We start from the raw sequence: 25364 nt of genomic DNA, 5'->3' as shown, positions 1-25364 counted from the left end.
GAGGTGAGAATATACCCTAGATACTAGAACGAAATTCAGGTTTCAAAAGGATTTGAAACCCCAGGAGGCACTTGGAAAAGACATTTCACAGCCATAAAAACACCCTATTTCTGATCCCTGGAAGCTTCCGTTTTGCATGGAGACTCTGGACACTGGTGTGGCCATCAGTACCAGAGATGCTTTACATTCGACCCAATAGAGGGAAAGCAAAATGTGTGTGCCAGGGTGGTAGAGTTTCACTTATCTTGACCTGGGCAGCTGCAGCTGTAGATGGACATATGCCTGTTACCTGCAGCAGTAACACTGTCTCCTCAGTTCCACTGTATACTACTCCATATGCACGAGACTAAGTAATCCAAAGGGCAAAGAAAGGAAAATTTCAACACCAGAAAGACCGAGTTCAGGATGCATGCACTGACTTCCAAAAAGGTTCCAGGGAAGAAGGCAGACAGAAACAGTCAGAGATACAGAATGACAGTGACTGAAAAGGACAGAAATTCTGGCCCTGTGTTGATCAGTGCCAGAGCACTGAAAACAAACCCTCCACCCATGCATACTTCTTACAAGTGGCATTGTTATTTTATGTTTGTGAGGAAAGGTTACACTTAGAACACCTAGGTCTTAGCCAACTCTGAGAAGCAACACTTGGCCTGCAGCCCACTCTCCAAAACTGCCCTTGCCTCGCAAAATTGGAAGTAGTTTTAGTGATGCTCCAGCCAAATGCAGGCTGGCATATTTCATCTCCTTGGTCCAGCCTCAGCCTGTCCTGTGTGCAGGGAACTGCACTATGTCTATTTCTTCTTTGATTTACAGTTTTCGGATAGGACTAGGTGGATAAAATGAGCAAGAGGGAAGATGTTATGGCAGCGGTAGTTTGTGCTGAGAGAGATTTGTAGAGTGATAAAAGATATGGCTCTGTGAGATGTCTCTCTTGACTGTGGCTCAGAAAGGCCAGGTGTATCCATTATACTACCCTAATCCAGACCAGTGCAGGTCTCTAGCTAAAAATATTTTCATATCTCTACATGTTACATATATATATATAGAGAGAGACCTCTACATATATAGAGATAGAGACACTGATGTAGTCATTTTCTACAATGGATTAGATATGACATTCAGACAATTGATTGCTAAAACCTGGAGAGAAACTGTGCATCAGGAAAAGAATTGTCCAAAGGAGTAAAATCTCAAAATCATCAGCTATATGTAGCTCCAACGGGACCGATCGAAAAGGCTTGAGAAGGAACTCATCCAGGAGACACTCCACATCGACAGACACCACAAGTTTCCTAGTCTGGCAACACACACAGGGCAGCTGCTAGTTCCCAGTGCAAGCCTCAGGGTAAAAACCTCTCCCTCTTCAGTGTCTCAGATTTCAAAAAAAACTCCTACACTGTGTTCATTGATGACAGGATCAAACCTGGCTTGTAGAGATTGTAAGGCAGCAGCTCTCATGCCCACAGACCACAGACAGCCGCCCCTCACCTAAGGGCCTGGCTGCTGCTTATAGAGGCAATTGGAAACAGCTGTTACAACTTGGGCCCTGAGGACATACTCAGGAATCCCTCCAGTAGCTCGCCAGCTGGCCGACCTCCTGACCCCAGGATAGGTGTGCTCCTAGTTGGGAAGGCCTTCTGGCCAGAGGTGAGTATATTCCCTAGATTCAAGAAAGAACTTCAGGTTTCAAAAGGATTTGAAAACCCATGAGGCACTTTTAAAAGACATTTCACTGCCATCAAAACACCCTCTTTCTGAACCCTGGAAGCTTCCGTTTTGCATGGAAAATCTGGACACTGGTGTGGCCATCAGTACAACAGATCCTTTACATTCGGCCCAATAGACGGAAAGTACAATGTGTGTGCCAAGAGGATAGTGTTTCACTTCTCTTGACCTGGGCTCTCATGGAATAAGGACTAGGATGCTGTGTTGGAAGGTGAAGAGGGCTGCATTTAGGCTGAGTGTCAGCCTCAGGGCCCTAGAGAATGGGAGTCAAGCACAGAGGGCCTGGACAGCTTCAGCTGGAGATGGACATATGCCTGTTAACTGTAGTAGGATCGCTGCCTCCTCAGTTCCCCACTGTACTGTGCCATATGCACGAGATTAAATAATCCAAAGGGCAAAGAGTGGAAAATTTCAACACCAGGAAGACCAAGTTAACAATGCAAGCACTGAGTTCCAGTAAGGGCCCAGTGAAGAAGGCACGTAGAGACAGTCAGAGAGACAGAATGACAGTGACAGAAAAGTACAGAAATTCTGGACCTGTGTTGATTAGTGCCAGAGCACTGAAGACAAATCCTCCATGTCCATGCATACTTCTTACAAGTGGCATTGTTATTTTATGTTTGTGAGGAAAGGTTACACTGAGAACATCTAGGTCTTACCCCACTCTGAGAAGCAACACTCGGCCTACAGCCCACTCTCCAAAACACCCCTGGCCTCTCAAATTGGAATTAGTATTAGTGATGCTCCACCCCATATGCAGGCTGGCTTATTGCATCTCCATGGTCCAGCCTCAGCCTGTCCTGTGTGCAGAAAACTGCACTATGTTTATTTCTTCTTTAATTTACAGTTTTGGCATAGGACACGGTGGAGAAAACGAGCAAGAGGGAAGTAGATCATTTGGCAGCGGTAGTTTGTGCTGAGAGAGATATGTAGCGTGATAAGAGGTATAGTAATGGCTCTGTGAGATGTCTCTCATGACTGTGGCTCATAACTGTGGCCTGGTGTATCCGCATTACTACAATAATCCAGAGCTGTGCAGGTCTATAGCTAAAAATATTTTCAGACCTCTACATGTTACATATATATATATATATATATATGTATATGTATATATATATATAGAGAGAGAGAGAGATAGAGAAACAGCAAGACACTGATGTAGTTATTTTCTACAATGGATACGATATGACATTCAGACAATTGATTGCTAAAACCTGGAGAGAAACTGTGCATCAGGAAAAGAATTGTCCAAAGGAGTAAAATCTCCAAATCATTAGCTATATGCAGCTCCAATGGTACAGAGCAAAATTGGCTCGAGTAGGAACTCATCCAGGAGACTCTCCACATGGACAGGCACCACAAGTTTCCTAGTCTGGCAAAACACACAGGGTAGCTGGTAGTTCCCAGTGTAAACCTCAGGGCAAAAACTTCTCCCTCTTCAGTGTCTTTACATCTGAAAATAAGAAAAGAGACCAAGGGCCAAGGAGAGCTACAATGGTGTCAATATTGAGCTGTAACTCAGAATGTGCCAAGTGTTTTGCACAAAATCACCTGTGCCACAGTGATTCTGTTGTTCTCTCTGTCTATCCCTCCCTCAAACACACACACAAACACACACTCTCACAGTTACACACACGCACACATCCACAGAGGCACAGGCACAAATGGAGTTACACACATGCACACTGGACAGATTCTGCAAGGCAGGGCCCTTGGGGAACCCTGCTTCGCACATCCTGGAAGCACGCCCAGCCTTTGAAGGCCATCTCTGAGCTCTCATTGTTGGGCTTAGTTCAGAAGGCCCGCAGACAGGGCACCAGCCATGCTCTGATATGCCAGAGGCCAAGGCAACGCCCAGAAACCCTGCCAGCAATATCATTGGCCAGTGTGCTAAGAAACGCCCAGGAGTGTCAAGGCCCCTAGTCAGTCATTGGCCAGCAACCTTGAGCACCGCCCACATGGCTCTGAAGCACTCTCTTTGGGCAGACTCTGGAAGGCCAGCCCACCAGCCACATCTGTGGAAAGAGATGAGAATTCAAAAACCTCCTACACTGTGTTCATTGATGACAGCTTCAAAGCTGGCTTGTGGAGATTGTAAGGTAGCAGCTCTCATGCCCACAGATCCCAGACAGTCCCAGCGTTCACCATATTCTGTACTACCAGACCTCACAGTAATGTGTGTGTGTGTCTCTCTGTCTGTCTGTCTGTCTGTGTGTGCTCAGAGCTCACCTACAGTAGTCTCAGAGCATGGGTGAGAAGGTAGCCAGCCTCAACTGCAACTTACGTACAGAGAACCTAGTGGGTAGGGCAAGCCAGGTAGCCCAGATTCTGGCTTAGCAAGAATGCACATGCAAAGGGACACTCATGTCTCCCTATCCTGAGATCCCGATTCAATCTCATGCATCACTATCATCCAAACACTTCCAACGGTGTAAGCTGGGGCACCCCTCAGAATTCAGGGGCAGGAGAGTGTCCAGTCACATTTGGCTGCCTACTCAGCCTCCAGATTCTCAGTCCACTGCTCAGGGCAGCTGATTAGAAGCCCAGAATGAACCCAGAAAGAGCTGTGTTTCAACATAGATGGGAACTGTGTTTGACCAAACAATAGTGGATGAAACCGGCCCCTCACACCTTCTCTTTGGGTCCGGCTAAAGCAAATGCTCCTGTCGCCTAACAATCCATGATCATGGGGTCCTGGTGTCCACACATCACACTCAGAGAGATTCCCAGAAGTAGGCACGCATGAGTGTCTCACACGAAGTCGCTCTGCTTGCAGGAAGCACAAACTCCCCGGGCCCTTGCTATGGAGAGACAATAGGAAGATGGATGCCTCCATTGGCTGAATTAGGATCTTCCAGTGGAAATCACAGCACCGCACCTCACCTGAGGGCCTGGCTGCTGCTAATAAAGGCAATTGGATACACCTGTTACCACTTGGGGCCTGAGGACATACTCAGGAATCCCTCCAGGAGCTAGCAGGCTGGCAGAACTCCTGACCCGGCATAGCTGTGCTCCTAGTTGGGAGGGCCTTCTGGCCAGAGGTGAGAATATTCCCTAGATACAAGAACGAACTTCAGGTTTCAAAAGGATTTGAAACCCCAGGAGGCACTTGGAAAAGACATTTCACAGCCATCAAGACACCCTGTTTCTGAAACCTGGAAGCTTCCGTTTTGCATGAAAAATCTGGACACTGGTGTGGCCATCAGTTCCACAGTTCCTTTACATTTGGCACAATAGAGTTAAAGCACCATGTGTGTGCCAGGATGGCAGAGTTTCACTCCTCTTGACCTGGGATCTCATGGAATAAGGACAAGGATGTGGTGCAGGAAATTGAGGAGGGCTGCATTTAGGCTGAGTGTCAGCCACAGGGCCGTGGAAATGGGAGTCAAGCACAGAGGGCCTGGACAGCTGCAGCTGGAGATGGAAAAATGCCTGTTACCTGCAGCAGGAACGCTGTCTCCTAAGTTCTCCTCTGTACTACGCCATATACATGAGACTAAGTAATCCAAAGGGCAAAGAAAGGAAGATTTCAACACCAGGAAGACCGAGTTCATGATGCATGCACTGACTTCCACGTAGGGTCCAGGGAGGAAGGCACGTAGAGACAGTCAGAGAGACAGAATGACAGTGACTGAAAAGGACAAATTCTGGCCCTGTATTTATCAGTGCCAGAGCACTGAAGACAAACCCTCCATGCCCATGCATACTTCTTACAAGAGGCATAGTTATTTTATGTTAATGAGGAAAGGTTACACTTAGAACATCTAGGTCTTAGCCCACTCTGAGAAGCAACACATGGCCTGAGCCCACTCTCCAAAACTGCCCTTGAGTCTCCAAATTGGAAGTAGTTTTAGTGATGCTCCAGCCAAATGCAGGCCTCCGTATTTCATCTCCCTGATCCAGCCTCAGCTTGTACTGTGTGCAGGTAACTGAACTATGTCTATTTCTTCTTTGATTTACAGTTTTGGGATAGGACTCGGTGGACAAAAAGAGCAAGCGTGAAGTAGATGATTTGGCAGCTGTAGTTTGTGCTGAGAGAGATTTGTAGAGTGACAAGAGGTAAACGAATGGTTCTGTGAGACGTCTCTCATGACTGTGGCTCAGAAGGGCCAGGTGTATCCGCATTACTACCCTAATCCAGAGCTGTGCAGGTCTCTAGCTAAAATATATTTTCATACCTCTACATGTTGCATATATATATATATATATATATATAGAGAGAGAGAGAGAGAGAGAGAGAAAGAGAGAGAGAGCAAGACACTGATGTAGTCATTTTCTACAATAGATGTGATATGCAATTCAGACAATTGATTGCTAAAACCTGGAGATAAACTGTGCATCAGGAAAAGAATTGTCCAAAGGTGTAAAATCTCCAAATCATTAGCTATATGCTGCTCCAACTGGACCTAGCTAAAAAGGTTCGAGAAGGAACTCATCCAGGAGACTGTCCACATTGACAGGCACCACATGTTGCCTAGTCTGGCAACACACACAGCGCAGCTGCTAGTTCCCAGTGCAAGCCGCAGGTCAAAAACTTCTCCCTCTTCAGTGTCATTACATCTGAAAATAAGAAAAGTGAACAAGGGCCAAGGAGAGCTACAATGGTGTCAATATTGAGCTGTAAATCAGAATGTGCCAAGTGTTTTGCACAAAATAACCTGTGCCACAGTGATTCTATTATTCTCTCTGTCTATCCCTCCCCCAAACACACACACAAACACACACAAACACACACTCTCACAGTTACACACACGCACACATCCACAGAGGCACAGGCACAAACGGAGTTATACACATGCACACTGGACAGCTTCTGAAAGGCAGGGCCCTGGGGAAACCCTGCTTCGCATATCCTGGAAGCACACCCAGCCTTTTAAGGCCATCTCTGAGCTCCCATTGTTGGGCTTACTTTAGAAGGCCCACAGACAGGGCACCAGCCATGCTCTGATATGCCAAAGGCCTAGGCAACGCCCAGAACCCCTGCCAGCAATATCATTGGCCAGTGTGCTAGGACACGCCCAGGAGTGTCAAGGCCCCTAGTCAGTAATTGGCCAGCAACCTTGAGCACCGCCCACACGGCCTTGAAGCACGCTCATTGGGCAGTCTCTGGAAGGCCCGCCCACCAGCCAAATCTGTGGAAAGAGATGATAATTTAAAAACCTCCTACACTGTGTTCATTGATGACATGTTCAAAGCTGGCTTGTCGAGATTGTAAGGCAGAAGCTCTCATTCCCACAGATCCCAGACATCCCCACTCTTCACCTTATTCTGTACTACCAGACCTCACAGTAATGTGTTGTGTGTGTGTGTGTCTGTCTATCTGTCTGTCTGTGTCTGTGTGTGCTCAAAGCCAACCTATAGTAGTCTCAGAGCATGGGTGGGAAGGTAGGCAGCCTCACCTGCAACTTACATACAGAGAACCTAGCTGCTCAGGACAAGCCAGCTAGCCCACATTCTGGCTAAGCAAGAATGCACATGCAAAGGGACTCTCATGTCTCCCTCTCCTGAGTTCCGATTCAGTCTCATGCCTCACTATCATCCAAACACTGCCAAAGGTGTAAGCTGGGGCACCCCTCAGAATTCAGGTGCAGGAGTCTGTCCAGTCACGTTTGGCTGACTACTCAGACTCCAGACTCTTAGTCCATTGCTCAGGGCAGCAGATTACAAGCCCAGAAAGAATCAAAAAATAGCTGTGTTCCAACATCTATGTGAACTGTGTTTGACCAAACAATAGTGGATGAACCCAGGCCCTCACACCTACCATTTGGGTCCGGCTAAGGTAATTAGTCCTGTGGCCTCACAATCCCTGATCATGGTGTCCTGGTGTCCGCACATCACAGTCAGAGAGATTCCCAGAGTAGGCATGCATGAGTGTCCCATACAAAGTAGTTCTGCTTGCAGGAAGCACAAACTCCCCGGGTCCTTGCTATGGAGAGACAAAAGGAAGACGGATGCCTCCATTGGCTGAATTAGGAGCTTCCAGTGGAGATCACAGCACCGCCCCTCACCTGAGGGCCTGGCTGCTGGTAATAAAGGCAATTGGAAACACCTGTTACCACTTGGGGACTGAGGACATACTCTAGAATCCCTCCAGGAGCTAGAAGGCTGTCAAACTTCCTGACCCCGGGATAGCTGTTCTCCTAGTTGGGAGGGCCTATGGGCCAGAGGTGAAAATATTCCCTAGATACAAGAACGAACTTCAGGTTTCAAAAGGATTTGAAACCCCAGGAGGCACTTGGAAAAGACATTTCACAGCCATCAAGACACCCTCTTTCTGAACCCTGGAAGCTTCCTTTTTGCGTGGAAAATCTGGACACTGGTGTGGCCATCAGTACCACAGATCCTTTACATTTGGCCCAATAGAGGGAAAGCACAATGTGTGTGCCATGGTGGTAGAGTTTCACTTCTCTTGACCTGGGATCTCATGGAATAAGGACAAGGATGCTGTGCAGGAAATTGAGGAGGCTGAATTTGGGCTGAGTGTCAGCCACAGGGCACTGGAGAATGGGAGTCAAGCACAGAGGGCATGGACAGCTGCAGCTGGAGATGGACATATGCCTGTTACATGCAGCAGGAATGCTGTCTCCTCCGTTCCCCGCTGTACTAAGCCATATAAACGAGAATAAGTAATCCAAAGGTCAAGGAAAGGAAAATTTCAACACCAGGAAGACCGAGTTAACGATGCATGCACTGACTTCCATTTAGGGTCCATGGAAGAAGGCACATAGAGACAGAGAGACAGAATGACTGTGACTGGAAAGGACAGAAATTCTGGCCCTGTGTTGATCAGTGCCAGAGCACTGAAGACAAACCCTCCATGCCCATGCATACTTCTTACAAGTAGCACAGTTATTTTATGTTTGTGAGGAAAGGTTACACTTAGAATATCTAGGTCTTAGCCCACTCAGATAAGCAACACAAGGCCTGCAGCCCACTATCCAAAGCTGCCCTTGCCTCTCCATATAGAAGTAGTTTTAGTGATGTTCCAGCCAAATGCAGACTAGCGTATTTCATCTACCTGGTCCAGCCTCAGCCTGTCCTGTGTGCAGGGAACTGCACTAAGTCTATTTCTTCTTTGATTTACAGTTTTGGGATAGGACTCAGTGGACAAAAAGAGCAAGAGTGAAGTAGATGATTTGGCAGCTGTAGTTTGTGCTGAGAGAGATTTGTAGAGTAACAAGAGGTAAACGAATGGCACTGTGAGATGTCTCTCATGACTGTGGCTCAGAAGGGCCAGGTGTATCCAGATTACTACCCGAATCAAGAGATGTGCACGTCTCTAGCTAAAATATATTTTCAGACCTCTACATGTAATATATATATATATATATAGAGAGAGAGAGAGAGAGAGAGACAGAGAGAGAGAGAGACAGAGAGAGACAGAGAGAGAGACAGCAAGACACTGATGTAGTCATTTTCTACAATGGATGCGATATGACATTCGGACAATTGATTGCTAAATCCAGGAGAGAAACTTTGCATCAGGAAAAGAATTGTCCAAAGGATTAAAATCTCAAAATCATTAGCTATATGTAGCTCCAAGTGGACATACCGAAAAAGGATTGAGAAGGAACTCATCAAGGAGACTCTTCACATGGACAGGCACCACAATTTTCCTAGTCTGGCAACAGACACAGTGCATCTGGTAGTTCCCAGTGAAAGCCTCAGGGCAAAAACATCTCCCCCTTTAGTGTTTTTACATCTGAAAAGAAGAAAAGTCACCAAGGGTCAAAGAGAGCTACAATGGTGTCTATATTGAGCTGTAAATCAGAATGTACCAAGTTTTTTTGCAAAAAAATCACTTTATTATAAACTCTGAGTGATAGTGGCATGGAAATGAGGAGACCGAATATGGCTTGTGTCAGAAAGACTTACAAACTGAGGCTCCAGTAGCCTATGTGAAATCGCCAACACAACAAGCCAGAGCTCAGCAGTGCTCTGGTAACTCTCTTTGTATATCTGAGCCTGTCAGTAAAATAAGTATATAATTTAAATATTAATGAGTGAATACAGAGTGTGTGAGAGCATGTGAGAGTTAGAGACAGAGAAGTCGAGAAGAGAAATAGATGAGTTGAAAGAGACCGGCATTCAAAAACCTCCTACATTGTGTTCATTGATGACAGGTTCAAAGCTGGCTTGTAGAGATAGTAAGGCAGCAGCTCTCATGCCCACAAACCCCAGACAGCCCCAGCCTTCAACATATGCTGTACTACCAGACCTGACAGTAATGTCTGTGTGTGTATATCTGGCTGTCTGTCTGTGTGTATCTGTGTGTGCTCAGAACTCACCTATAGTGCTTTAGAGCATGGTGTCAATGTAGCCAGCCTCACCTGCAACTTATGTACAGAGAACCTAGCTGGTTAGGGAAAGCCAGCTAGCCCACATTCTGGCTAAGCAAGAATGCATATGCAAAGGGACTCTCATGTCTCACTCTCCTGAGTTCCTGATTCAATCTCATGACACACTATCATCCAAACACTGCCAACAGGGGAAGCTGGGGCACACCTCAGAATTCAGGGGCAGGACCCTCTCCAGTCACGTTTGGCTGCATACTTGTCCTCCAGTCTCCCAGTCCACTTCTCAGTGGACAGCAGATTACAAGCCCACAAATAACCCAGAAAGAGCTGTGTCTCAACATAGATGGGAACTGTGTTTGACGAAACAATAGTGGATGAACCCGGCCCCTTACACCTCCCCTTTTGGTCCTGCTAAGGAAATTGCTCCAGTGGCCTCAGGATTTAGGAGGACTTGAAAAAATAAAAATAATAAAAACCAAAACCACAAGAAGACCTGATTACAACAGAAACATAGAAACCATCTGCTGAGAAACAGAGGGCTGCTTCAAAAATTCCCTAACACTTCAGGGTCCAAGGAAATTAAGATTTCCAGGAAAAGAAAACAAACACATAAGTATTGAAGCTTACACTAGAAAAAGTAGGGAACTTCTGGGCTATGATAATTACAATAAGGATGCTGATAGAAACACCATTAGAAATGCTACTGGAAGGTTCTATTTTTTATAATTGTATTGAATCCTGCTCCAACTATATGGCCAATTATTTCTGAAAAACTAGGCTGTTATAAATGTGGTAATTCTGAATTAATGTCAAATACATAGGTCGACAAATCAAAAAATGACAGATATATAAATATATATGTTTTAAATATATGTATGTATCTCTTTATTATAAACTCTGTGTGATACTGGCATGGAAATGAGAAAGAATATGGCTTGTGTCAGAAATACTTACAAACTGAGGCTCCAGTAGCCTAGGTGAAATCGCCAACACAACAAACCAAAGCTCAGCAGTGCTCTGGTAACTCTCTTTGTATATCTATGCATGTCAGTAAAATAAGTATATAAGTAAAATATAAACGAGTGAAGACAGAGTGTATGAGAGCATTTGAGAGTTATAGAAGGCGAGAAGAGAAATACATGAGTTTGAGAGAGACCGGAATTCAAAAACCTCCTACACTGTGTTCATTGATGACAGGTTCAAACCTGGCTTGTAGAGATTGTAAGGCAGCAGCTCTCATGCCCACAGACCCCAGGCAGCCCCAGCCTGCAATATATGCTATACTACATAACCTGACAGTAATGTGTGTGTGTGTGTGTCTGTCTTTATATCTGTGTGTGTCTGTGTGTGCTCTGAGCTCACCAATAGCAGTCTCAGAGGATGGGTGTCAAGGTAGCCAGCCTCACCTGCAACTTATGTACAGAGAACCTAGCTGGTCAGGGCAAGCCAGCTAGCCCACATTCTGGCTAAGCAAGAATGCATATGCAAAGGGACTCTCATGTCTCGCTCTCCTGAGTTCCCATTCAATCTCATGCCTCACTATCATCCAAACACTGCCAATGGGGGAAGCTGGGGTACCCCTCAGAATTCAGGGGCATGAGCCTGTCCAGTCATGTTTGCCTGCCTACTCAGCCTCCAGGGTCTCAGTCCACTTCTCAGGGCAGCAGATTACAAGCAAAGAAAGGTCCCAGAAAGAGCTGTGTTTCAACATAGATTTGAACTGTGTTCAGCCAAACAATAGTGGATGAACCCGGTCCCTTACACTTACCCTTTGGGTCCGGCTAAGGCAATTGCTCCTGTGGCCTCACATCCCTGATCATGGTGTCCTGGTGTCCACACATCACACTCAGAGAGATTCCCAGAAGTAGGCATGCATGAGTGTCCCATACAAAGTCTCTCTGCTTGCAGGAAGCACAAACTCCCCGGGCCCTTGCTATGGAAAGACAAAAGAAAGATGGATACCTCCATTGGCTGAATTCGGAGCTTCCATTGGAGATCACAGCCCCACACCTCACCTGAGGGCCTTACTGCTGCTAATAAAGGCAATTGGAAACACTTGTTACCACTTGGACCCTGAGGACATACTCAGGAATCCCTCCAGGAGCTAGCAGGCTGGCAGACCTCCTGACCCCAGGATAGCTGTGCACCTAGTTGGGAGGGCATTCTGGCCAGAGGTGAGAATATTCCCTAGATACAAGAAAGAACTTCAGGTTTCAAAAATATTTCAAACCTCATGAGGCACTTGGAAAAGACATTAAACAGCCATCATAAACCCTCTTTCTGAACCCTGGAAGCTTCTGTTTTGCGTGGAAAATATGGACACTGGTGGGGCCATCAGTACCACATATCCTTTACATTCGGCCAATATGGGAAAGCACAATGTGTGTGCCAGGGGGATAGAGTTTCACTTCTCTTGACCGGGGCTCTCATGGAATAAGGACAGGTGCAGGAAATTGAGGAGGGCTGCATTTAGGCTGAGTGTCAGCCTCAGGGCTCTGGAGAATGGGAGTCAAGCACAGAGGGCCTGGACAGCTGCAGATGGACATAGACATATGCCTGTTTCCTGCAGCAGGATCACTGTCTCCTCTGTTCCCCAATGTACTACGCCATATGCAGGAGACTGAATAATCCTAAGGGCAAAGAAAGGAAAATTTCAACACCAGGCAGTCTGAGTTCATGATCCATGCACTGACTTCCATAAGGGCCAAGTGAAGAAGGCAATTAGAGACAGTCAAAGAGACACAGGATGACAGAGACAGAAAAGGACTAAATTCTGGCCCTGTGTTGATCAGGGCCAGAGCACTGAAAACAAACCCTACATGCCCATGCATACTTCTTACAAGTGGCATTGTTATTTTATGTTTGTGAGGAAATGTTACACTTAGAACATTTAGGTCTTAGCCCACTCTGAGAAGCAACACTTAGCCTGCGACCTCTCTCCAAAACTGCCCTCACCTCTCCATTTGGAAGTAGTCTTAGTGATGCTCCAGCTAAGATGCAGGCTGGTGTATTGCATCTCCCTTGTCCAGCCTCAGACTGTGCTGTGTGCAGGGAACTGCACTATGTCTATTTCTTCCTTGATTTACAGTTTTGGAAAAAGACTCAGTGGACAAAAAGAGCAAGAGGGAAGTAGATGATTTTGCAGCAGTAGTTTGTGCTGAGACAGATTTGTAGAGTGATAAGAGGTACATGAATGGCTCTGTGAGTTGTCTCCCATGACAGTGGCTCAGAAGGGCCAAGTGTATCAGCATTCTTACCCTAATCCAGAGCTGTACAGTTCTCTAGCTAAAAAATATTTTCAGATCTCTACAGGTTACATATATATATATATATATATATATATATATATATATATATACACATAGAGAGAGAGAGAGAGAGAGAGAGACACTGATGTAGTCATTTTCTACAATGGTTTCGATATGACATTTAGACAATTGATTGCTAAAACCTGGAGAGAAACTGTGCATCAGGAAAAGAATTGTCCAAAAAAGTAAAATCTCAAAATCATTAGCTACAAGCAGCTCAAACGGGACATAGCGAAAAAGGCTTGCGAATCAACTATTCAAGGAGACTCTCCATATGGACAGGCACCACAAGTTTCCTAGTCTGGCAACTGACAGAGTGCATCTGGTAGTTCCTATTGCAAGCCTCAGGGCAAAAACCTCTCCCACTTCAGTGTTTTTACATCTGAAAAGAATAAAAGTGACCAAGGGCCAAAGAGAGCTACAATGGTGTCTATAGTGAGCTGTAAATCAGAATGTACCAAGTGTTTTGAAAAAAAATCACTTTATTATCAACTGTGAGTGATACTGGCATGGAAATTAGGAGGCAGAATATGGCTTGTGTCAGAAAGACTTACAAACTGAGGCTCCAGTAGCATAGGTGAAATCGCCAAAACAACAAGCCAGAGCTCAGCAGTGCTCTGGTAACTCTGCCTGCCTGAGCTAGGCTGGCCATGCTCTTGGGGCACACCCATAAACACTGTCTCGACTCTTTCCCCATGGAGCCTTAGTCCCGCACTGGTGCTGCCCTCTTGTGGACACCCAGCAGAATGCAGCTGAGCACAGGGATTCACAAGCTCCCAGTAGAGTCATCCCAGAAAAAGAGAGAAGCCCCTTCCACTTGCAAAGCCAAATGGGGGATCCCCCCACCCCACAGGAAAGAACAGATGTCTAGGGCACTCTACGTCAATTTCAACCTTGCTATCCATGGGCCACAAATCCCAGAGTTCTCCTCATTCCACAGAATCACTACACTCAACTATGGGCTTTGCTGCCACCTTGTGGACACACAGAAGAATGCAGCTGAGCTCCCCCATGCCACTCCTCTTTGAGTCTACACAGAAAATTACACACAGCATGGGAATAGTAAAGGAAAGAACCCATCTGAGGACCACCTGGGAGAATGCACAACAGTGTCCAGAATATCCAATGTGCCATTCATATTTGAAAAACCACTTGTGCAGTGGAAACTTCCTTTGTCAAAGCACAACCCAGTTCCTAAGGCCCTGCGTCAGGAATAAAGAAACAACAGCTGTAATCATAACTGAAACACACTTATGTACACATACACACACACACCTTCCCACAGAGACGCACACACTTTTCCCTGAAATAACGTGGATTGGGGTTGCTGTTTTGCACTCAAGTAAAAGGTCAAAGTTTCATGGGTGGAGGGGAGAAGTGTTAAGTTTTTGGCATATGAAGGTGAAAAGTGCCTAGAGCAAATCAAAAGTTACATGGACAACGAAGGGAGCATGGGTTGCAGGCACAGCTGTTGGAGATGCCAGGGAACTAATTGGAAGCCCAGGACCCCTTTTTGAGCCCCTGCTCACCACTTACCCAGCTAGGGAAAAGCTGGGCTAGTATCAAATCAGAACTGCAGCTGTCTCTCTTTCTCTCTTCCTGCTTGGGCCCTGCTCTCTCAATTTACGACTGCTTCCTTCTCCTCAGTAAGAAAGTTAAAATTATGTACAGAAATACAGGGAAAGTGGAAAAAACTACCCCTGTGCCCACTATGACATGTAACTGTTGACTGTAAACCATTCATCCCCCAAGAAAGAACAGAATAAATATTTGTGAGGTTAAAAACATTGTAGGTTAAATAGGGAACATTCTTTAGAGCCATGCAATACTAATCCATTGTGCATTGGATGTCACTGTCAAAAACAGTGCAGTAATAGTTGTAGTAGTGTGTAGTATCTGCAAAAGGAAATGTATTGTGTGTCTAAAGTTCCCTTCAATTTAAGAGAAAATCTATCAGGCAGAAGAAATGACACCTCATGTGATATGGGAGTAAATAAATAAATAAATAAATATGCAAATGAATGGGGATGATCTAGGAGGATTTGAATAAAATAAAACCAAAAACCACAGGAAGACCTGATTACAGCAGAAATAAAGAAAAACGTCTGCTGAGAAACAGAGGGCTTCTTCAAAACTTCCCTGACACTTCAGGGTCCAGGCAAATTAAGAATTCCCAAGAATGAAAAGAAAGACATACGGATTGAAGCTTACACTAGAAAATGGAGGCAAGCTCTGTGCTATGATAACTACAATGAGGATACTGATAGAAAGGCTATTGGAAATGCTCCTGGAAGGTTTATAATTTTTAATTGTAGTGAATCCTGCTCCAACTATGTGACCAATTATTTATGAATAAGAAAGCTATTATAAATGTGGTAATTCTGCATTAAGATCAAATAAAAAGGTCAACAATTCTAAAAATGACTGATATATATATATATATATGTACATATATGTATGTGTATCTTTATTATAAACTCTGAGGGATACTGGCATGGCTATGCAGAGACAGAGTATGACTTGTGTCAGAGAGGCTTACAAAGCTGAGGCTCCAGAAACCTAGGTGAAATCTCCAACAAAACAAGTGACTCTCTTATAATATCAGAGCCTGTCAGTAAAATAAGTATATAAGTAAAATATTAATGAGTGAAGACAGAGAGAGAGAGAGAGCCTGTGAGAGTCAGAGACAGAGAAGGCAAGAAGAGAAATAGAAGAGTGGGAAAGAGACCAGAATTCAAAAACCTCCCACACTGTGTTCACACATGACAGGTTCAAACCTGGGTTGTCAAGATTGTAAGGCAGCAGTCTCATGTCCACAGACACCAGCCCACCCTAGCCTTCACCATATGTGTGTAGTATTTACGACAAGAAATGTATTGTGAGTGTAAACTTCCATTCAATTATAAGAGAAAAATCTATCAAGCAGAAGAAATGAGCCCTCATGTACTATAGGACTAAATAAAAAAATAAATCTGCAAATAAATGGGGATGATCTAGGATTATTTGAGAAAAATGAAAAATAAAAACAAAAAGCACAAGAAGACCTGATAACAGTAGAAAATGGAAACCATCTGCTGAGAAACAGAGGGCTGCTTCAAAAATTCAGAGAAACTTCAGAGTCCAGAGATATTAAGATGTCGGGAGAATGAAAACAAACTCATATGTACTGAAGCTTACACTAGTGAAAGGAGGCAAGTTCTGTACTATGATAATTACAATAAGGATGCTGATATAAATGCTATTAGAAATGCTACTGGAAGGTTCTCTTATTTATAAGTGTATTGTATCCTGCTCCAACTAGGTGGACAATTATTAATGAAAAAGGACTGTTATAAAAGTGTTAATTCTGATAAAGATCAATTACATAGGACGACAATTCTAAAAATGACAGGTATATATATATGTGTATATTTATATATACATATATGGATGTATATGATTATTATAAAGTCTGAGAGATACTGCCATGGATATGAGGAGACAGAATATGGCTTGTGTCAGAGAGATACAAAACTGTGGCTCCAGAAGCCTAGGTTATATCACCAACAAAACAAGCCAGATCTCAGCAGTGCTCTAGTAACTCTCTTTATATATCAGGGCCTGTCAGTAAAATAAGTATATAAGTAAAATATCAATGATTGAATAGAGAGTGTGTGAGAGCATGTGAGAGTTAGAGACAGAGAAGGCGATAAAAGAAATAGATGAGTTGGAAAGTGACCAGAAGTCAAAAACCTCCTACAATGTGTTCATTGATGACAGGTTCAAACCTGGCTTGTAGAGATTGTAAGGCAGCAGCTCTCATGCCCAGAGACCCCATACAGCCCCAGCCTTCACGATATGCTGTACTACCAGACCTGACAGTAATGTGTGTGAGAGTGTGTGTGTGTCGTCTGTCTGTCTGTGTGTCTGTGTGTGCTTAGAGATCACCTATAGTAGTCTCAGAGCATGGGTGTCAAGGTATCCAGCCTCACCTGCAACTTATGTACAGAGAACCTAGCTGGACAGGGCAAGCCAGCTAGCCCAGATTCTGGCTAAGCAAGAATGCATATGCAAAGGGATTCTCATGTCTCCCTCTCCTGAGTTCCTGATTCAATCCCATGCCTCACTATCATCCAAAAACTGACAACGGCATAAGCTGGGGCACCCATCAGAATTGAGGGGCATGAGGCTGAGTAGGCAGTCACGTTTGGCTGCCTACTCATCCTCCAGAATCTCAGTCCACTGCTCAGGGCAGCAGATTACAAGCCCAGAATGAACCCAGAAAGAGCTGCATTTCAACATAGATGGGAACTGTGTTTGACCAAACAATAGTGGATGAACCCGGCCCCTTACACCTACCCTTTGGTTCCGGCTAAGGCAATTGCTCCTGTGCCTCGGAATCCCTGATCATGGTGCCCTGGTGTCCATACATAACACTCAGAGAGATTCCTAGAAGTAGGAATGCATGAGTGTACCATACAAAGTCGCTCTGCTTGCAGGAAGCACAAATTCCATGGGCCCTTGCTATGGAGAGACAAAAGGAAGATGGATGCCTCCATTGGCTGAATTAGGAGCTTCCAGTGGAGATCACAGCCCTGCCCCTCACCTTAGGGCCTGGCTGCTGCCAGTGAAGGCAATAGGAAACACCTGTTACCACTTGGGGCCTGAGGACATACTCAGAAATCCCTCCAGGAGCTAGCAGGCTGGCAGACGACCTGACCCCGGGATAGCTGTGCTCCGTGTTGGGAGAGCCTTTGGGTCAGAGGTGAGAATATTCCCTAGATACAAGAACGAACTTCAGGTTTCAAATGGATTTGAAACCCCAGGAGGCACTTGGAAAAGACATTTCACAGCCATCAAAACATCCTCTGTCTTAACCATGGAAGTTTCCGTTTTGCAAGGAAAATCTGGACACTTGTGAGGCCATTAGTACCAGAGATCCTTTACATTCGGCCCAATAGAGGGAAAGCACAATGTGTGTGCCAGGGTGGTAGAGTTTCACTTCTCTCGACCTGGGCTCTCTTGGAATAAGGACAAGTATGTGGTGCAGGAAATTGAGTAGGACTGCATTTAGGCTGACTGTCAGCAACAGGGCCTTGGAGAATGGGAGTCAAGCACAGAGGGCCTGGACAGCTGCAGCTGGAGATGGACATATGCCTGTTAGCTGCAGAAGCAACGCTGTCTCCTAAGTTCTTCTCTGTACTACTCCATATTCACAAGACTAAATATTCCAAAGGGCAAAGAAAGGAATATTTCAACACCAGGAAGACCGAGTGCACGATGCATGCACTGAATTCCACGAAGGGTACAGGGAAGAAGGCACGTAGAGACAGAGAGACAAGTTGACAGTGACTGAAAAGGACAAATTCTGGCCCTGTGTTGATCAGTCCCAGAGCACTGAAGACAAACCCTCCATGCCCATGCATACGTCTTACAAGTGGCTTTGTTATTTTATTTTTGTGAGGAAAGGTTATACTTAGAACATCTAGATCTTAGCCCACTCTGAGAAGCAACACTTGGCCTGCAGTCCACTCTCCAAAACTGCCCTTGCCTCTCCAAATTGGAAGTAGTTTTAGTGATGCTCCAGACAAATGCAGGCTGGCGTATTTCATCTCCCTAGTCCAGCCTCAGGCTGTCCTGTGTGCAGGGAACTGCACTATGTCTATTTCTTCTTTGATTTAGTTTTGGGATAGGACTCGCTGGACAAAAAGAGCAAGAGAGAAGTAGATGATTTGGCAGCTGTAGTTTGTGCTGAGAGAGATTTGTAGAGTGACAAGAGGTAAACGAATGGCTCTGTGAGATGTCTCTCATGACTTTGGCTCAGAAAGGCCAGGTGTATACGAATTACTACCCGAATCCAGAGCTGTGCAGGTCTCTAGCTAAAATATATTTTCAGACCTCTATATGTCATATATATGTATATATATATATATATATATATATAGAGAGAGAGAGAGAGAGAGAGAGAGCAAGACACTGATGTAATCATTTTCTACAATGGATGTGAAATGACATTCAGACAATTGACTGCTAAAACCTGGAGAGTAACTGTGCATCAGGAAAAGAATGGTCCAAAGGAGTAAAATCTCATCGAGGAGACCTTCCACATGGACAGGCACCACAAGTTTCGTAGTCTGGCAACACACACAGGGCAGCTGCTAGTACCCAGTGAAAGCCTCAGGGCAAAACCTCTCCCTCTTCAGTGTCTTTACATTGGAAAATAAGAAAAGTGACCAAGGTCCAAGGAGAGCTACAATGGTGTCAATATTAAGCTGTAAATCATAATGTGCCAAGTGTTTTGCACAACATCACCTGTGCCACAGTGATTCTGTTGTTCTCTCTCTCTCCCTCCCTCACATACACACACAAACACCCAAAAATTCACACTCTCACAGATACACACACGCACACATCCACAGAGGCACAGGCATAAAAGGAGTTATACACATGCACACTGGACAGCTTCTGCTAGGCAAGGCCCTGGGTGAACCCTGCTTCGCACTTCCTGCAAGCACGCCCAGCCTTTTAAGGCCAGCTCTGAGCTCCCATTGTCGGGCTACTTCAGAAGGCCTGCAGAGAGGTCTCCAGCCATGCTCTGATATGCCAGAGGCCTAGGCCACGCCCAGAACCCCTGCCAGCATTATCATTGACCAGTTTGCTAGGACACGCCCAGGAGTGTCAAGGCTTCTAGTCAGTGATTGGCCAGAAATTTGAGCACCGCCCACACGGCCCTATAGCAGGCTCATTGGGCAGCCTCTGGAAGGCACCCCAACAGCCACTTCTGCTGTAAAGAGAAGAGAATTCAAAAACCTCCTACACTGTGTTCATTGATGACACATTCAAAGTTGGCTTGTAGAGATTGTAAGGCAGCAGCTCTCAGGTCTACAGACCCCAGACAGCCCCAGCCTTCACCATATGCTGTACTACCAGACCTGAAAGTAATGTGTGTGTGTGTGTGTGTGTGTGTGTCTGTCTGTCTGTCTGTCTGTGTCTGTGTGTGCTCAGAGCTCACCTATAGTAGTCTCAGAGCATGGGTGAGAAGTTACCCAGCCTCACCTGCAACTTATGTACAGAGAACCTAGCTGGAAGGGAAAGCCAGCTAGCCCAGATTCTGGCTAAGCAATAATGCACATGCAAAGGGACTCTCATGTCTCCGTATCCTGAGTTCCCGATTCAATCTCATGCCTCACTATCATCCAAACACTGCCAACAGGGTAAACTAGGGCAACCCTCAGAATTCAAGGGCAGGAGCCTGTCCAGTCACGTTTGGCTGCCTACTCAGCCTCCATACTCTCAGTCCACTGCTCAGGGCAGCAGATTACAAGCCCAGAATGATTCCAGAAAGAGCTGTGTTTCAACATAGATGGGAACTGTGTTTGACCAAACAATAGTGGATGAACCTGGCCGCTCACACCTTCCCTTTGGGTCTGGCTAAGGCAATTGCTCCTGTGGCCTCACAATCCTTGATCATGGTGACCTGGTGTCCACACATCACACTCAGAGAGATTCCCAGAAGTAGAAATGCATGAGTGTCCCATACAAAGTCGCTCTGCTTGCATGATGCACAAACTCCCAGGGCCCTTGCTATGGAGAGACAAAAGGAAGATGGATGCCTCCATTGGCTGAAGTAGGAGCTTCCTGTGGAGATCACAGCCCTGCCCCTCACCTAAGGGCCTGGCTGCTGTTAATAAAATTGGAAACACCTGTTACCACATGGGTCATGAGGACAAACTCAGGAATCCCTCTAGGAGCTAGCAGGCTGGCAGACCTCCTGACACCGGGATAGCTGAGCTCCTAGTTGTAAGGGCCTTTGGGCCAGAGGTGAGAATATTCCCTAGATACCAGAACGAACTTCAGGTTTCAAAAGGATTTGAAACCGCAGGAGGCACTTGGAAAAGACATTTCACAGCCATCAAAACATCCTCTTTCTGAACCCTGGAAGCTTCCGTTTTGCATGGAAAATCTGGACACTGGTGTGGCCATCAGTACCACAGATCCTTTACATTCGGCCCAATAGAGAGAAAGCACAATGTGTGTGCCAAGGTGGTAGAGTTTCACTTCTCTTGACCTGGGCTCTCATGGAATAAGGAAAAGGATGCGGTGCAGGAAATTGAGGAGGACTGCATTTAGACTGATTGTCAGCCACAGGTCCCTGGAGAATGGGAGTCAAGCACAGAGGGCCTGGACAGCTGCATCTGGAGATGGATATATGCCTGTTACCTGCAGCAGGAACACTGTCTCCTCAGTTCCACTCTGCACTACGCCATATGCACGAGAGTAATAATCCAAAGGGAAAAGAAAGGAAAATTTCAACACCAGGAAGACCAAGTTCACGATGCATGCACTGACTTCCACAAAGGGTCCAAGGAAGAAGGCACACAGAGACAGTCAGAGAGACAGAATGACAGTGACTGAAAAGGACAGAAATTCTGGCCCTGTGTTGATCAGTGCCAGAGCACTGAAGACAAAGCCTCCATGCCCATGCATACTTCTTACAAGTGGCCTTGTTATTTTTTCTTTGTGAGGAAAGGTTACACTGAAAACATCTAGGTCTAAGCCCACAATGAGAAGCAATACTTGACCTGCAGCCCACTCTCCAAAACCGCCCTCACCTCTCCAATTACAAATTAGTCTTAGTGATGCTGCAGCCGAGATGCAGGCTGGCGTATTGCATCTCCCTGGTCCAGCCTCAGACTGTCCTGTGTGCAGGGAACTGCAGTATGTCTATTTCTTCTTTGATTTCCAGTTTTGGGATAGGACTGGTGGACAAAAAGAGCAAGAGGGAAGTAGATGACTTGGCAGAGGTAGTTTGTGCTGAGAGAGATTTGTAGAGTGATTAGAGGTATACGACTGGCTCTGTGAGATGTCTCATGACTGTGGCTCAGAAGGGCTAAGTGTATCCGAATTCTTACCCTAATCCAGAGCTGTGCAGGTCTCTAGATAAAAAATATTTTCAGATCTCTACATGTTACATATATAGAGAGAGAGTGAGATACTGATGTAGTATTTTTCTACAATGGATTCTATATAACATTCAAACAATTGATTGCTAAAACCTGGAGGGAAACTGTGCATCAGTAATATAATTGTCCAAAGGAGTAAAATCTCAAAATCATTAGCTATATGCAGCTCCAACGGGACTGAGCAAAAAAGGCTCTAGTAGGAACTCATCCAGGAGACACTCCACATGGACAGGCTCACAAGTTTCCTAGTCTGGCAACACACACAGGGCAGCTCCAGTTCCCAGTGCAAGCCACAGGGAAAAAACCTCTCCCTCTACAGTGTCTTCACATCTAAAAAGAAGAAAAGTGGCCAATGGCCAAGCAGAGCTATAATGGTGTCATAATGACCTGTAAATCAGAATGTGCAAAGTGTTTTGCACATAATCACATGTGCCACAGTGATTCTGTTGTGATTCTGATTCTATCTCTCTCTCCCTACCTCACACACACAAACGGAGTTATACACATGCGCACTGGACAGCTTCTGCAAGGCAGGGCACTGTTGAACCCTGCTTCACACTTACTGGAAGCATGCCCAGCCTATTAAGGGCAGCTCTGAGCTCTCATTGGCGGGCTTCCTTCAGAAGGCCCTTACACAGGGCGCCACCAGGCTTTGATAGGGCAGAGGAGAGGCCTAGTCCAGGCCCAGAACCCCTGACAGTAATCTCATTGGCCAGTGTGCTTGGACACGCCCAGGAGGGTAAGGACCCCTAGTCAGTGATAGGCCAGCACCATATGCTGTATCATCAGAACTGACAGTAATGTGTGTGTGTGTTTTTGTGTATGTCGGTCTCTCTCTCTGTGTGTGTCTGTGTATGTTCAGAGCTCACGTGTAGTAGTCTCAGAGCATGGGTGTCAAGGTAGCCAACCCCAACTGCAACTTATGTACAGAGAACCTAGCTGCTCTTGGCAAGCCAGCTAGCCCAGATTTTGGCTAAGCAAGAATGCCAGAGAACTATGTGGAAGCCAGGACCATATTTTGAGCCCCTGGTCACCACTTACCCAGCTAGGGAAAAGCTGGGCTTGTGGCAAATCAGAGCTGCAGCTGTCTCTCTGTCTCTCTTCCTGCTTGGGCCCTGCTCTAACAATTTATGACTGTTTCCTTCTCCTCAATAAGAAAGTTACAAGTGATGTACAGAAATACAGGGAATGTGGGAAAAATTACCCCCGTGCCCACTATTACATGTAACTGTTGACTGTAAACCATTCATCCCCCAAGAAAGAACAGAATAAATATTTGAGAGGTTAGATACATTGTCGGTTAAATAATGAGCATTCTCTAGAGCCATGCAATACTAATCCATTGTGCATTGGATGTCACTGTCAAAAACAGTGCAGTAGTAGTTGTAGTAGTGTGCAGTATCTGCAAAAGGAAATGTATTGTGTGTCAGAAGTTCCCTTCAATTATAAGAGAAAATCTATCAGGCAGAAGAAATGACCCGTCATGTGATATTGGACTAAATAAATAAATAAATATTCAAATAAATGGGGATGATCTACGAGGATTTGAAAAAAATAAAAACAAAGACCACAGGAAGACCTGATTACAGCAGAAATATAGAAAACGTCTGCTGAGAAACTGAGGGCTGCTTCGAAAATTCCCAGACACTTCAGGATCCAGGCAAATTAAGAATTACCGAGAATGAAAAGAAAGGAATACGTATTGAAGCTTACACTAGTAAATGGAGGCAAGTTCTGTGCTATGATAATTACAATGAGGATACTGATAGAAAGGCTATTTGAAATGCTCCTGGAAGGTTTCTAATGTAAAATTGTAGTGAATCCTGTTCCAACTATGTGACCAATTATTTATGAATAAGGAGGCTGTTATAAATGCAATAATTCTGCGTTAAGATCAAATAAAAAGGTCAACAATTCTAAAAATAACTGATATATATATATTTATATATATGTACATATATGTATGTGTATATTTATTATCAACTATGAGGGATACTGGCATGGCTATGAGGAGACAGAGAGACTCTTGTGCCAGAGAGACTCACAAAGCTGAGGCTCCAGAAACCTAGGTGAAATCGCCAACAAAACAAGCCAGAGCTCAGCAGTGCCCTGGTGACTCTCTTTGTATATTTGGGCCTGTCAGTAAAATAATATATAAGTAAAATATTACTGAGTTCAGACAGAGTGAGTGAGAGCCTGTGAGAGTCAGAGACAGAGAAGGCAAGAAGAGAAATAGAAGAGTTGGAAAGAGACCAGAATTCCAAAACCTCCCACACTCTGTTCATCCAAGACAGGTTCAATCCTGGGTTGTAGAGATTGTAAGGTAGCAGTTTCATGTCGACATACCCCAGACAACCCCACCCTTCACCATATGTGTGTAGTATTTACGACAGGAAATGTATTGTGAGTGTAAACTTCCCTTCAATTATAAGAGAAAAATCTATCAAGCAGAAGAAATGACCAGTCATGTAATATAGGACTAAATAAATAAATAAATATGCAAATATATTTGGATGATCTAGGAGTATTTGATAAAAATAAAAAAAAATTAAAAAGCACAAGAAGACCTGATTAGAGCAGAAATATAGAAACCATCCGCTGAGAAACAGAGGGCTGCTTCAAAAATTCTGAGACTCTTCAGAGTCCAGGGAAATTAAGATTTCAGGAGATTCAAAAGAAACTCATATGTATTGAAGCTTACACTAGAGAAAGGAGGCAAGTACTGTACTATAATAATTACAACAAGGTTGCTGATAGAAATGCTACTGGAAGGTTCTATTATTTATAATTGTATGAATCCTGCTCCAACTATGTGGCAAATTATTAATGAAAAAGGAGGCTGTTATAAATGTGTTAATTCTGATTGAGATCAATTACATAGTTTGACAATTCCAAAAATGACAGATATATATATGTATATTTATATATGTGTATATATATATGTATATGCATTTATATCTTTATTATAAACTCTGAGACATACTGACATGGATATGAGGAAACAGAATATGGCTTGTGTCAGAGAGACTTACAAAGCTGAGGCTCCAGTAGCCTCGGTGAAATCACCAAAACAAGCCAGAGCTCAGCAGTGC

The 25364-nt window shown here is 44.8% G+C and overlaps 1 long non-coding RNA gene across 1 annotated transcript; it reads right to left on the bottom strand.

Moving 5' to 3' along the window:
* Positions 1-7495: 7495 nt before the first annotated feature.
* Positions 7496-11940, bottom strand: LOC132536229 (uncharacterized). Its single transcript, XR_009547888.1, has 3 exons — positions 11791-11940; positions 9278-9427; positions 7496-7651 (listed from the first exon to the last, which is right to left on the bottom strand). It is a non-coding gene; the product is annotated as an uncharacterized LOC132536229 (long non-coding RNA).
* Between the last annotated feature and the right edge of the window lie 13424 nt (positions 11941-25364).

Source organism: Erinaceus europaeus (assembly GCF_950295315.1).
Source record: "Erinaceus europaeus chromosome 6 unlocalized genomic scaffold, mEriEur2.1 SUPER_6_unloc_75, whole genome shotgun sequence".
NCBI lineage: Eukaryota > Metazoa > Chordata > Mammalia > Eulipotyphla > Erinaceidae > Erinaceus > Erinaceus europaeus.
Note: the sequence above shows the minus strand (reverse complement) of the source record. Positions and strands in the feature narration are given on the sequence as shown.